Source organism: Saccopteryx bilineata, chromosome 4 (genome assembly GCF_036850765.1).
Source record: "Saccopteryx bilineata isolate mSacBil1 chromosome 4, mSacBil1_pri_phased_curated, whole genome shotgun sequence".
Classification (NCBI taxonomy): domain Eukaryota; kingdom Metazoa; phylum Chordata; class Mammalia; order Chiroptera; family Emballonuridae; genus Saccopteryx; species Saccopteryx bilineata.
In genome coordinates this window covers 143,371,529-143,383,651 of record NC_089493.1, presented here as the reverse complement: position 1 = coordinate 143,383,651, position 12,123 = coordinate 143,371,529, and the positions used below count along the sequence as shown (strand labels likewise).

At 42.9% G+C, this 12,123-nt stretch overlaps 1 pseudogene; it reads left to right on the top strand.

The window, feature by feature from the left end:
- The first annotated feature begins 207 nt into the window (after nucleotides 1–207).
- On the top strand, nucleotides 208–4,129 carry LOC136333236 (SWI/SNF-related matrix-associated actin-dependent regulator of chromatin subfamily A member 5 pseudogene; annotated as a pseudogene).
- Nucleotides 4,130–12,123: the final 7,994 nt, after the last annotated feature.

Sequence of the window (12,123 nt, the reverse complement as noted above, 5' to 3'; positions counted from 1 at the left end):
CGCGGAACCCCAGCCCGGCGGAAGCGGAGGACGACGAGAGCGGGAGGCTGCTGCGCTCAGCTCAGGCTCAGCGCGGAGCCCTGGCGCCGGGGGCACTGGGGCGGTCCTCCCTCCCTCTCTCCATCAGCCCGGTGAGACGCAGCCTCCCAGGCCTAGGCCTCCGCCCCGCGCTTGGCCTCCGGCAGCAGCGGGTGACGCAGACGGAACAGCATGTCGTCTGCCGCCGAGCCTCCGCCGCCCCCGCCTCCCGAGAGCGCGCCTTCCAAGCCCGCAGCCGCGGCCGCCAGCAGTGGGGGCAACAGCAGCAACAAAGGCGTCCAGGAGAGCGTCGCGGCCCCGGCGGCTCCCTCCGCGGCCGGCTGAGGCCCCGCGGACTCCGAGATGGAGGAAGTATTTGATGAGGCGTCTCCTGGAAAGCAAAAAGAAATCCAAGAACTAGACCCAACCTATGAAGAAAAAATGCAAACTGACCGAGCAAATAGATTTGAGTATTTATTAAAGCAGACAGAGCTGTTTGCACATTTCATTCAGCCTGCTGCTCAGAAGACTCCAACCTCACCTTTGAAGATGAAACCAGGGCGCCCACGAATAAAAAAGTATGAGAAACAGAACTTGCTATCAGTTGGCGACTACTGACACCGTAGAACAGAGCAAGAGGAGGACGAAGAACTGTTAACAGAAAGCTCCAAAGCAACCAATGTTTGTACTCGCTTTGAAGACTCTCCTTCATATGTAAAGTGGGGTAAACTGAGGGATTATCAAGTCCAAGGATTAAATTGGCTCATTTCTTTATATGAGAATGGCATTAATGGTATCCTTGTAGATGAAATGGGCCTGGGAAAGACTCTTCAAACAATTTCTCTTCTTGGATACATGAAACACCATAGAAACATTCCTGGCCCTCATATGGTTTTGGTTCCCAAGTCTACATTACACAACTGGATGAGTGAATTCAAGAGATGGGTACCAACACTGAGGTCTGTTTGTTTGATAGGAGATAAAGAACAAAGAGCTGCTTTTGTCAGAGATGTTTTATTACCAGGAGAATGGGATGTATGTGTGACATCTTATGAAATGCTTATTAAGGAGAAGTCTGTTTTCAAAAAATTTAATTGGAGATACTTAGTTATAGATGAAGCTCACAGGATCAAAAATGAAAAATCTAAGTTGTCAGAAATAGTGAGAGAATTTAAGACTACAAATCGACTACTACTGACTGGAACACGTCTTCAAAACAACTTGCATGAGCTCTGGTCACTTCTCAATTTTTTATTGCCAGATGTCTTTAATTCAGCTGATGACTTCGATTCCTGGTTTGATACAAACAATTGCCTTGGGGATCAAAAGCTAGTTGAGAGGCTTCACATGGTTTTGCGTCCATTCCTCCTTCGTCGAATTAAGGCTGATGTTGAAAAGAGTTTGCCTCCAAAAAAGGAAGTAAAAATTTATGTGGGTCTCAGCAAAATGCAAAGGGAATGGTATACCAGGATATTAATGAAGGACATAGACATACTAAACTCTGCAGGGAAGATGGACAAAATGAGGTTATTGAACATCCTGATGCAGTTGAGGAAATGCTGTAATCATCCATATCTCTTTGATGGAGCTGAACCTGGTCCACCTTATACGACAGATATGCATCTGGTTACCAACAGTGGCAAAATGGTAGTATTAGACAAGCTGCTTCCTAAATTAAAAGAACAAGGTTCACGAGTACTAATCTTTAGTCAGATGACAAGGGTATTGGACATTTTGGAAGATTATTGCATGTGGAGGAATTACGAGTATTGCAGATTGGATGGACAGACACCCCATGATGAGAGACAAGACTCCATCAATGCATATAATAAACCAAACAGCACAAAGTTTGTTTTCATGTTGAGCACACGTGCTGGTGGTGTTGGCATCAATCTTGCTACTGCTGATGTAGTAATTTTGTACAATTCATATTGGAATCCCCAAGTAGATCTTCAGGCTATGGACCGAGCACATAGAATTGGACAAACCAAGACTGTCCAAGTGTTTCGCTTTATAACGGATAACACTGTATAAGAAAGAATAGTGGAACGTGCTGAGATGAAACTCAGACTGGATTCAATAGTCATTCAACAAGGAAGACTTGTGGATCAGAATCTGAACAAAATTGGGAAAGATGAAATGCTTCAAATGATTAGACATGGGGCAACACATGTATTTGCTTCAAAGGAGGGTGAGATCACTGATGAGGATATTGACGGTATTTTGGAAAGAGGTGCAAAGAAGACCGCCGAGATGAATGAGAAGCTCTCGAAGATGGGGGAAAGCTCACTGAGAAACTTTACCATGGACACAGAGTCCAGTGTTTATAACTTCAAAGGGGAAGATTATAGAGAAAAACAAAAGATTGCATTCACTGAGTGGATTGAACCCCCTAAGCGAGAAAGAAAAGCCAACTATGCTGTGGATGCCTATTTCAGGGAAGCTCTTCGTGTCAGTGAGCCTAAGGCACCCAAGGCTCCTCAACCTCCCAAACAACCCAATGTTCAGGATTTCCAGTTCTTTCCTCCACGTTTATTTGAGTTACTGGAAAAATAAATTCTATATTACAGAAAACCTATTGGGTACAAGGTACCTCGAAATCCCGACCTACCAAATGCAGCACAAGCACAGAAAGAAGAACAGCTTAAAATCGATGAAGCTGAGCCCCTTAATGATGAGGAGTTAGAAGAAAAAGAGAAGCTTCTAACACAGGGATTTACCAACTGGAATAAAAGAGATTTTAACCAGTTCATCAAAGCTAATGAGAAATGGGGTCGTGATGATATAGAAAATATAGCAAGAGAAGTAGAAGGAAAAACTCCAGAAGAAGTTATTGATTACTCAGCTGTGTTCTGGGAAAGATGCAATGAGCTCCAGGACATAGAAAAGATTATGGCTCAGATTGAAAGGGGAGAGGCAAGAATTCAAAGAAGAATCAGTATCAAAAAAGCACTTGATACAAAGATTGGACGGTACAAAGCTCCTTTTCATCAGCTGAGAATATCATACGGAACTAACAAAGGGAAAAACTATACCGAAGAGGAGGATCGTTTTCTAATCTGTATGCTACATAAACTTGGGTTCGACAAAGAAAATGTTTACGATGAATTGCGACAGTGTATTCGCAACTCGCCTCAGTTCAGATTTGACTGGTTTCTTAAGTCCAGAACTGCAGTGGAGCTCCAGAGGAGGTGTAACACCTTAATTACCTTGATTGAAAGAGAAAATATGGAACTAGAAGAAAAGGAGAAGGCAGAGAAAAAGAAAAGAGGACCAAAGCCTTCAACACAGAAACATAAAATGGAGGGAGCACCTGATGGTCGAGGAAGAAAAAAGAAGCTGAAACTATGAATACACATTTGTTTCATAATCACTAACTTTAAACCAGTAGTTCTTTAATTTATGGGTCTTCATAAGATGTACTGTACAATGCTCAATTGTTATGTCATTCAGAGACATCAGGTTCATCTGTTTACTGAGCTAGAAACATAGTATGTAGTTTTCACTTTTTTAAATGCAACAGCTGTGCTGAAATTTTTTTATCATTAACACTTGAAAAATAAAATAGGCTTCATTTATTAATAAATGTTTCATTTGATTTATTTTTCTATTACAGTTCCATATGTGAAGATTGTGACTTTTTGTTTATCAGTTATCATTTCTACACTTGTAAGGTTAAAAACAAACAAGACAATTGCAAATATTTGTCCCTTCAGTTTTCACTTAGTTGTGTAATTGTTTTAATTCACTTTGCCTTTGGGTATCATCTTGTTGTGCTATTGAGTCTCATGTGGAAAGACTATGTAAATTACATTCTCCTTGTTTATTATATGGTAGAATGGCAGAAAAAGGCAAGAAAAATTACCATTATATTCTATGCATATTTCTGTTAATGCTTTCTGTTTCAGTAATTGGTTGTGAAGTGAATACGCCCTATTCTGTTGGGAAAATGGCCTTTTAGTTGTATAGCCAAAGACATTTAGTATCTTCTGGTTCCTTAATATGTCGTACCATTTTATAAGAGGAATATTATTTTTTTAATTGTTTGGCAAAAATTTTGACAAAATACCTTCTAAAGCAGCCGCAGCTTATAAAGATAATGTCAACACTACAGTGATCATTTTTTCCCAGACAAAATGAGGTGTGAATTTGTCATGTTAAATTGAAATGAGAAAATGTATCCCCTTCCAGTTTACCTTGAGTTTTAGAGATTTGAAAGTTTTATTTTATTATATTTTAAAATAATTTCTACATGTGAGCCATGAGACTGACTGTAATTCCAGTGTTTAATTTTCTATGGACAGACTTGATAAACTGGAGACCTTGCAGCAGGATTACCCCAATTGTAGTGTCAGGATTTTAGCTGTACCAGAGGCCTTTATGTGCTACACATAATTTGTATAAAGTTTTATATGTGCAAATTGGGTACATAAACAGTTCTCCATTTTTCTAAGGGAATGCAATAAATGTAGCATCGTGAATAAATATAACTTTTATAATCCTTAAAAAAAAATTCTATCCACTGCACAACCACAGTTCAAGCTAATGCATAAGATATTCATCAGCTGAAAATGATCCTCACTTAACCGTTAGCTGTCACTCTTAGTTTCCTCCTCCCTCCAGCCCCTGGTAATCACTAGTCCACTTTCTGTCTGGATGTATCTCTTCTGGTGATTTCATATATGTGAAGGAATACAGTGTGTGGCCTTGGTGTCTGATTCTCTCACTTAGCATGTTGTTAAAGTTCATCCAAGTTGTAGTGTCTGTCACTACTTCATTCCTCTTTATGACTGAATACTATTCTGTTGAACAAATCTACCACTTTGTTTATTCATAAGTTGATGGGCATCTAGCTGTTTCAACCAGTAATTTACATTTATTGAGAGTATTTTTGGTGCCAGGAAGCACCACGTAAATTTTTCACTGCATTTCACAGATAAGGAGATAAGCTTAGAGAGTGTCCAGTATTTGCCTAAGATTAAGAGCTAAGAATTGAAGGGCTAGGGATTGAACTAAAGCAGTCAGGATGTTACCCTTGACCAGTGGTTCTCAAACTTTTTGAAGTCGGGGTGCATTTAAAATCCTACAAATAAAATATCACACTATATACAAATTTCTGAGAAATATGTTATAATAAGTCAAATATTAAAGAAAAAATATAAAGTCCAAGCGTGCTTTTATGGTAATTAAATGAAATAAATATGACAAAATTAAATTTATTCTGACATTAAAAAACATTTTTATGTAACATGTTTTGTTATGCTTTTTAGAATTCATAAAAAAGAGGGGTTAAAAATAAGAAAACGACAATAAAGTTATCTTTTATACACACACACACACACACACACACACACATATTCTTAGTAAGATTTAGTAAATTGTAAATTTGGCAGGTCCCGGTGTGAATGTGTTAAGTTTTTCATTCTTGTGTTTATGAGAAACATGAGCCTGATGTGTTCTAGCGATTTTTTCAATGTTTGGTTATATACAGTGTGTCCATAAAGTCATGGTGCACTTTTGACCGGTCACAGGAAAGCAACAAAAGACGATAGAAATGTGAAATCTGCACCAAATAAAAGGAAAACCCTCCCAGTTTCTGTAGGATGATGTGATAGCATATGTGCATGCACAGATGATGACATAACACCGTTTATACAGCGGAGCAGCCCATGGCCATGCCAGTCGAGATTTGGTACAGAGGAACGTTCAGTGTGTTCTGTGGCTCGCTAAATTCAAATCCGTGACCAAAGTGCAACGTGAATATCAGTGTGTTTATAATGAAGCGCCACCACAGAGGAATAACATTACTCAGTGGGATAAGCAGTTGAAGGAAACAGGCAGTTTGGTGGAAAAACCCCGTTCTGGTAGGCCATCAGTCAGTGACGAGTCTGTAGAGGCTAGCAGGGGTCCCCAAACTTTTTACACAGGGGGCCAGTTCACTGTCCCTCAGACTGTTGGAGGGCCACCACATACAGTGCTCCTCTCACTGACCACCAATGAAAGAAGTGCCCCTTCTGGAAGTGCGGCAGGGGGCCGGATAAATGGCCTGAGGGGGCTGCATGTGGCCCGCGGGCTGTAGTTCGGGGATGCCTGCTACGGGATAGCTACCTAAGGAGCCCTAAAAAATCTGTGTGTGAGCCCACATCGAACTGCACTGAAAAGGTATGAAACTGGGAGAGTTTTCCTTTTATTTGGTGCAGATTTCACATTTCTATCATCTTTTGTTGTTTTCCTGTGACCAGTCAAAAGTGCACCATGACTTTACAGACACATTGTATTTGAAGGGCAAACTCTCATTTCCTTGTCAAAACATTGAAGAATTTCTCTCTTTTTACTCTTAATTGTGTTGAGTGCAGAAAACACCCACCATACATATCATCTTAACTTTACACTAAACAAAGGCTAGAAGAAACTTGCCTCCAGTCTTTCCAGGGAACATGGGGGGTAGTGTAAACAATCCAGCACCATAGCTTAACAGCCTTTTGGAACCTAATCAGGCAAGTGAGGTGGGGGGTTGGCTGGACTCTCAGCTTATAGCCAATTCCCCACACCTCTGTCCCCCAAAAATCTAACTCAAAAACCCTCCTGGTTTTTTGGTCCCCAACAGGCACATATTTCTCTGGAATACCATAGGGCGCACCTGGAAATATTCTAGGGTGCAACAGTGTGCCCTGGCACACACTTTGAGAACCACTGCCCTAGACAATCAGGGAGCACCAAGGAGTCTCAGATATTGACCAAGATCGTGGAAGAGAAGATTCTTTCAAAGAATGAATTGAAACTTAGAAACATGAATGCACAGGGCCCTATTGTGTCAAAAGCTAGCAGGAAAATTGGATAAAAACTATACATCCCCCTCTCTGTCAGCATAAGAGCCATGGGCTTGAACAGGAAACCAGATGGTGTTTGAGACAGAAGTCCACCACTCTCTCAGGTTGTGGCACCTGAATAAACCACTTTCCTTTAACACCAGCACCAATCTCACGAGTTTTATTTATTTTGTTGTGGCAGATACCTGAACCTAGGTTTACGGTTTTCAGTTACAGACTTCAGATGTAACTGAGTGACATGATACAAACACAGAAATGTACAAATGTTTCTTTAGTGAAAATTCGCCCTTTCCCCGAACATCCCTAGACACTGATTTCCCTCCTCCCTTAGAGACACTACATTTTCCATGCTGTGTATCCTACCAGAAAACTCCTTATACTTCAAAATATATGCATCACAGTATACTGGTGAACCTGTCCCACTAATTTGAAATGTCACTTTTAGAGTATACTAATGTTCATATGAATTATTCTGACATTCTTGCCTACTTTTATATTAGCATTTCTCTAGATTCTTCCATATTATTTTTTGTGACAGCGAGAGAAAGACTAAGAGAGGGACAGGAACAGATAGAAAGGAAGAAAGAGAGATGAGAAGCATCAATTCTTCATTGGGGCACCTTAGTTGCTCATTGATTGTTTTCTTCCATGTACCTTGACAAGGGCCGGGGAGCTAAAGCACAGTGAGTGACCCATGGTTAAGCCAGCGACCTTGGTCTAAAGCCAGTGTCCATGGGGTCATGTCTATGTCCCATGCTCAAGCCAGTGACCCAGCACTCAAGCTGGTGAGACCGCGCTCAACCTGGATGAGCCTGCACTCAGGACAGCAACCTCGGGGTTCAAACCTGGATCCTTTGTGTCACAGTCCGACACTCCATCCACTGTGCCACATCTTGGTCAGGTGACCCTTTAAATTTATCAACTAACTGTCTATATGTGAATTCAAGCCAAAAGCATGCGAATTGTGTGAGCCAAATGAGACGCTGAAGATTACACTATTTTCTAAAGAACAAAAAAGCATCTGTATTAGAAGTTCTATTGCAATCAGTTTGGGGCCCAGAGCAGAGTTCTGACAGGAAAGTCAGATCCTGAGATTATGTAATCTGGTCATAATACTACCATAATGAAAGAAAATGAACAAGTCTATCTGACTTGTTTGAGTCTCAGTTTTCTCACTCATATAATAAAAATGTTAGAACAGAGGCGAGGCTCTCTACAATGCTTGGTTGCAAAATGCTTCAATTCTAAAAAAGAGCAGACACATCAATACTAGTGCAGGCTCAAGGGAAAGGCAGAAAGGGCAGCGAGTGGTTGTATCAGGCCTAGAGAACAGAGTAGGAACCACACCGCTTGCGTCTTCTGCACTTTGTGTCCACATTGGGAGTGCAGGCAGTTGATACAGGGCAGAAAACTCCTCCAGCATTCAGAACCAACAAAAATGGTTCGATTTTTGATATCTCAAAGAAGATTGCAATTAGAGGCTTTATGATAGCAACATGCTTAAGATAATGCCTTTCTTCAAACATAGTGTGAGTTTATCAACCTCACTGATTTTTTTTACCACTCCATTGTTTATACATACACTTTCCAATATTCACTGTTACTTGGGATTTTAAATTCTCTGTAGCTCCCTTCCTGTAGTGAGCAATGCAGCCTCCCTAAAAAGAAGTATCTGCAATATCTTTGGGGTCTCTACTCCAGCTGGGAGCTCAGCACGGCTACAGCCATTAGCCTCCAGCACCTCTTTCCAGCCACTCATGGGAAGTGCCCACCTTTACCAGCATTCTACTAGCACAACTATGTTGTCTGGAGTTGCTGGCCAAGACATTCTCCAGCAAGCACGCTAAAAATAGGTCACTCTTTATGTATTTCATCAGGAAGAGCTCCCTTCTCTCTCTTAGTCTGTGGTATGAAGAGTTCATCTTCACTCAAGAAAGTGGAGAGAATTAAAGGAATCCCACTTGAGAATGCTACGCTTTTAAAACAAATTAAAAATCATCCTCACTTACCATGTGACTTACAACAAGCCTGTGAAACACAAAGAAAACCATGAAATAATAACATAAAATGGTGATCAGTAAGAACTAGAAATTTTCCTCCTATCTATTAGTGCAGGGCACTCTCCTAATCCATAAGAGGAGTTAGAAGAAATGCCTTTCCCATTGTTGGAAGGCGCATGATTGCTGCATTGTTGGTAGGTACAGCATTATACTTACACAAACTGACTGACTTCTCCTCGATTCCTTTGTAGTGATGGAGACTTCCTTGGGATTGCAACCTCCAAGTCAAACATTCTGTCTACCACCGACTCCAGAATTCCCCAAGTGTTGCAGTAGTAGAAATGTCCACATACTTGAGAGTAACCCATCACCTGAGCTAGGGGACATTTCAGTGATAGCTCTAGTTCAGAGCTCTAGTGATCTCCTGCCACTACCTACAGCTCAAAGCCATGAACAAAAAAAGAGCAAAGATGGGATTATATCAAAACCAAGCTTTCAAAGCACCTGGATACATATCAAATGCCAACAGAAAACCAAGATCCTCCACTGCTCCCTTTAGAAATCTCAGATATCCACCAGCTCCTGGCCTGCGTTGATCAACTTGGCCACGAGAAGCACCTGGGCTGTGAAAGCACTGGGCTGGAAAACAATAGCTTGATTATGGTGGACCAACAGACATTTTAAAACGGGACTAAACTTAATGATGGTTTGGCAGATATTGCTGCACTGCAGGAGGATATTTGCCTTCAACAGGTCTTAAGTTCCTTGGATGATCTAGATCAATCTAAAAGTCCCATGGTAAGCAAAACTGAAGACACTAGAGCCATCCAGTTCAATGAAGTGCAGAGAAGGTCAAGTGTCACACAGGCTCCCTCTGTTCAAGCCAAGAGGAACAAATGTACAGCCTCTGAGCCTAACAGTGATGCTCCTAAGGCCAAAATCCAGCCCCACAGCCCTGACTGCATGCTCGTGGGAGAAGTGGGGATGTGCAAGCTGCAGCCAGTGATGGGGCTTCTGCAAACATGACTAAGGAATCCAACAGCAAACCTCAGAAATGGGCAGCCAGCAGGCTCAGCAAACATAATGGCCACGAGCAGGAAAAGACATAAAGAACAAAAGAAAAGAACTCGAAGAAAGCTGAATATAAGAACTAAAGAAAGCAAAGAAGCAGAGAAAAGGTCAAGACACAAGAGAAGCCAACCATTCCCACAATGAAGCAGAGGAAAAATCAACCTGAGCTGATCCAAGAACCTTCAAAAAGCCTCGAAGCCCCCTAGGTATGCACATGCTGCAGTCTGTGCAGGTTTTTCATGCTCTGGGGAAGAAGACTGATCAGAAAATGGAACTCTCTTCCTCCCGAGTCCTGGGAAACTCAAGCAACCTCAAAGGCCCCCAGCTACTTCCAGGTATCAATCCATGTCTAGATACCCTGTATAAAGACAATTATCCTGAGAAAACTCAAGTCAAACCCTAGAAGCCAGACGGCAGTGTTGAGAAGGAGCTGCCACCTACTGGGAAGGTCAATTTGGTACCTTTGGCTTTTCCATCCTTGGACCGGCCTCAAGCTCCACCTGCTCCTCGCAGGCCACAGTCTCTGGCATCACATTGGGATGCTGTGGCTGACCCTGCCTGGGTTCTAACTCAGCTCAGGCTACTGCAGTCAATTCATCTCGGCCAACTCCTACCAGGCCAGCTCGGCCAATTTCAACCAACATAGCTGTCCAGCTTTATCCAATCCTGCCTGCTCTGGTACTGACTCAGCTGTAACTACGACAGCCAATTCATTCCGGGAAACTCCTGCCAGACAAGCTTGGCCAATTTCAAACAACCAGGCTGGATGAGGTTTGACCAACCCTACCAGGCCTAGTGCCCTGCAGTCTGCTGCTTCTAGGCCTGTGCCCGACAAAACATCATCTTGCATGTTGTTCTAGTCAGAACCCATTCACATTGCTGTGACCGAGTCCTGGACCTTAACTAAGCCTCAGGACCAGTATATACTCTAGGATTTTGCCTTGGAACCAGTTCCCTGGAGGAAACCCAATGTTCCTGAATCAGTAATGTTAATGCCCATCACAGAGCAGCAGAGGCCAGAATGAGAAACCATGAAGAAAATGGCTCAACTACAGCCAGAAAATGCTTCCAAAAGTACTGTATTGGGGAAACACCTCATTGAGAGGGAATAGTAAATGGGAATCTCTCAATACTATGGCTATGCGATTAAGAGATCCTAGAACACAGATCAAAAAATGGCAATGAAGTAGGCAGATGTTACAACTCCCACCTCCCAGAACCAAAGTCGATTACAACTTAACTTAAGAACAATCATTTTGAAAAACCAACTTTGGACTAAAGTAAGAGAAATCTATAATCAAGCAACACTGAAGGAACCACAATGAGCAGGTAGGAAAGGCGTAGACACAGAAAGGGCTGCCCTGATCCCAAAAGCGAGAGGTGGCCTGGAGGGTCTCTCACTGTGGGTGAGTTTTCTGGAGAATTGTGGGCTCTCAGCTACAGGACCAGAACCCCAGCCTGGAGCCTTAGAGACTAGAGTAGGCGTATAGACAGTATTTAGCTGAAAGAAGAGCTAGGTTACTATTTTTGTGAGAGAGACAGAACTCTCAGACCCAGGCTCCATTTTAAAGGAACTGCACAGAAAACTTCGTTCGCAGCCACTTACCTGGCTGTCTGGGAGCGGAAGCGAGGAGCACTGAGAGGGCTGGATATGCGAGAGGAGAGTGTAATGTTGGAGGCACAGTGAGAGACTATGGGAGACAGCCACTCTAATCCCTATGCTGACACACTCCTCAAATCTAAAGTGGCCATTTTTCCCCGGAAGAAGCAGCACCAGCAAAGGGAAGCAATTATTCCGCAAACTGGAGGCTCTCCTCCTCCAGTTAGCACAAAGAATCACTTAGAAGCAGGAAGCACATCAGGGACACAGGTTTTGAGTGGTGAGGTCTGGGCTACATGGTCCCCCCAACCTGCTGAGCACCCTCCAAAGGACAAGAGGGCCTGGCTGCAGCAGCAGCTGTGGTGCTTGGCCCATGGATCAAATGGGGGTGGAGCCTGGAGAGGCTTCCAATGCACCCGTAGGAGGTGAAGCTCGGAGAGGCAGCCTGAGCACCCCCAAACAGCGGAGCACAGCAAACCATGCTGCAAAAGAGAGGGGTAGAGCCCTAAGAGGCATCCCTCATGCCCACAGGGGCAGAGCCCAGAGAGGCAGCCCATGCACCCACAAGGGCAGAGCCCAGGAGGGAAGGAATCTCCCATACCCA